A 2,570-nucleotide genomic window follows, 5' to 3' on the forward strand; every position below is an offset into this window, starting at 1 on the left:
TTGGAGTTAGAAATATTTACAAGTGGTGGTTTAGGGAGGACTCCACCAAACTCTCATTCTTGATGAGATGTCAAGGGGGCATGTTCAAGGTGTTGTTGATGTTGCTAAACACCTTGAAGAAGTAATCAAAAGCTTGTTCATTGTTATGATAGAGGTCCTCAATAGACCGTGGCCCTTGTTGTTGATCATGATCGATGGCATGCCCAATGTAGGGATTAAAGATCCCTTCAAATTCGTCGTCCCAAAGACCACAAACTTCATTGAGTTGATCATTGAAAATCTCTTGCTTAGATGGAGACAACTCTCCCAATTTCTTTTCTTGGCCAATGAGGCCATCTTCTTCTTCCTTGGTTGATTTTGATGAGCTTTGCAAGCTCTTCTTGTCAAAATTCACTTGCTCTTTGAATGGAGCATCTTCAACTTTCTTCCTCCATTGGAGTTCCGATTTCTTCTTTTCATCTTTTCGGCTATAATGATCAATCATGAAACATGGCTCATGCAAACGAGGAGCTCTCATGGTCTTGTCAAGATTAAAAGTTATGCTTTCATCTCCCACTTCTAGAGTGAGCTCTCCATGTTTCACATCAATCACCGCACCGACGGTGTGTAGGAAAGGTCTTCCTAAGATGATTGGAATGTTGGAATCTTCCTCCATATCAACAATGACAAAGTCCACGGGATGAAAAACTTCCCAATTCGCACGGGGACATCTTCCCATATCCCTAGCGGTGTCTTCGTTGATCTATCGGCCATTTGAAGAGTGATATTGGTACATTTAAGCTCTCCCATTCCCAACCTTTTACTTACCGAGTACGGCATGACACTCACACTAGCCCCTAGATCACATAAGGCTTTGTTGATCGTTGTGTCGCCAATGGTACACGGTATTGAGAAGCTTCCGGATCCTTTAACTTTGGAGGTGAACTCCCTTGAAGTATGGCACTACTCACCTTGGTGAAGGCGATAGTCTCAAGTTTCCGGATCGACTTCTTCTTTGTGAGGATATCTTTCATGTACTTTGCATAGGCCGGAACGTGATTGATTAATTCCGTGAAAGGAATTGAGACTTCTAAGTTCTTCACAATCTCCATGAACTTCCCAAGTTGATCATCAAATTTAGGCTTGGCTTGACGACTTGGAAAAGGAAGTCTAATCACAATGGGCTCCTTTTCTTTGGCTTTGTCTTCATTTTTCTTTGAGCTTTCTTCTTTTGATGATTCCCCTTCTTTGGGACCTTGCACCACAACTTCATTCTCACTAGCTCTCACAACTTCATCCTCAACTTGCTCCTTCGGTGCTTCATACCTTGTACCACTTCTCAAGTGAATGGCACTAACCGTTTCATGTCTAGGGGATTACTTTGAGGTGGTAATTGCCCCTTTTGTCTTTGTGAGCTAGAAGATGCTAGTTGAGTTAATTGTGTTTCCAACATCTTGGTGTGAGCTAGAATGTTGTTGATGGTGGTGTCTTTTGCTTGGCTATCTTTTTGCATTTGGGTGAAAAATTCTTGTTGATTCTTTTGCATTTGGAGGACCGCTTTTTGGACATCAAAACCTTGGTCATTGTGGTGATTGTATGGATTTTTATTTTGGTAACCTTGGTTTTGATTGAAAAAGGGTCTTTGATTTTGATTTCTCATGGGTGGTGGAGTGTATGTTGTTTGAGGGTTTTGAGCATTTTGGCTTTTGTATGAGAGATTTGGATGGAACTTGGTGTTTTCATTGTAAAAATTTGAATAAGGGGTACCACTTTTGTAAGCTTGGAAAGCATTAACTTGTTCGGTTGTTCCCCTACACTCACTTGAGTCATGACCCAAGGTTCCACAATTCTCACATATCCCGCTTGGGATTGATGAGGATGCCGTCATGGCATTGACATGATGTTTTGATGATTTTGAGTTTTCCTCAAGTCTAGCCATAGCTTGTTCAAACTTCAAGTTGATTGTGTCAATGTGAGCACTAAGTTGAGCACCCAATTGAGTAACGGTGTCCACTTCATACTTTCCTCCTCTAGTAGCCTTGCGAGGCCTACTATATTGTGAATTATGGACCGCCATTTCCTCAATCTTGTTCCATGTTTGATTGTCATCAACTTCGGTGAACATTCCATTTGATCCCATATTGAGAATGTTCCATGAATCTTCATATAAACCATTCCAAAATTGTTGCACCAAAAACCATTCGCTAAGTCCATGGTGAGGACATGAGCGACAAATACCTTTGAACCGCTCCCAAGCTTCATACAAAGACTCTTCATCCCTTTGCTTAAAACCCGTAATTTGAGCTCTTAGCATATTGGTCTTTTTCGGTGGGTAGAATTTTTTGTAGAAAGCTAGAGCTAGCTTCTTCCAAGAATCTATTCCAAGGGTGGCCTTATCAAGGCCCTTCAACCATTGCTTTGCGGTGCCGATTAACGAAAAAGGAAATAAGACCCATCTTATTTGGTCTTGAGTCACGCTCGTTTGAGAGATAGCTTCAAAATAATCGCAAAAGGTTTCCATATGAGAATGAGGGTCCTCACTAGGCATTCCCCCGAATTGGCTCCTCTCAACTAGTTGAATGAAGGCGGAC

General features: G+C 41.6%; 1 non-coding gene across 1 annotated transcript; it reads left to right on the forward strand.

Annotated features, from left to right (window-relative positions):
- The first annotated feature begins 2,186 nt into the window (after nt 1-2,186).
- Nucleotides 2,187-2,293, forward strand: LOC141634592 (small nucleolar RNA R71). Its single transcript, XR_012539319.1, has one exon. It is a non-coding gene; the product is annotated as a small nucleolar RNA R71 (small nucleolar RNA).
- The last annotated feature ends 277 nt before the right edge of the window (nt 2,294-2,570 follow it).

This window comes from Silene latifolia, chromosome Y (genome assembly GCF_048544455.1).
Source record: "Silene latifolia isolate original U9 population chromosome Y, ASM4854445v1, whole genome shotgun sequence".
In the NCBI taxonomy this organism is placed as follows: Eukaryota; Viridiplantae; Streptophyta; class Magnoliopsida; order Caryophyllales; family Caryophyllaceae; genus Silene; species Silene latifolia.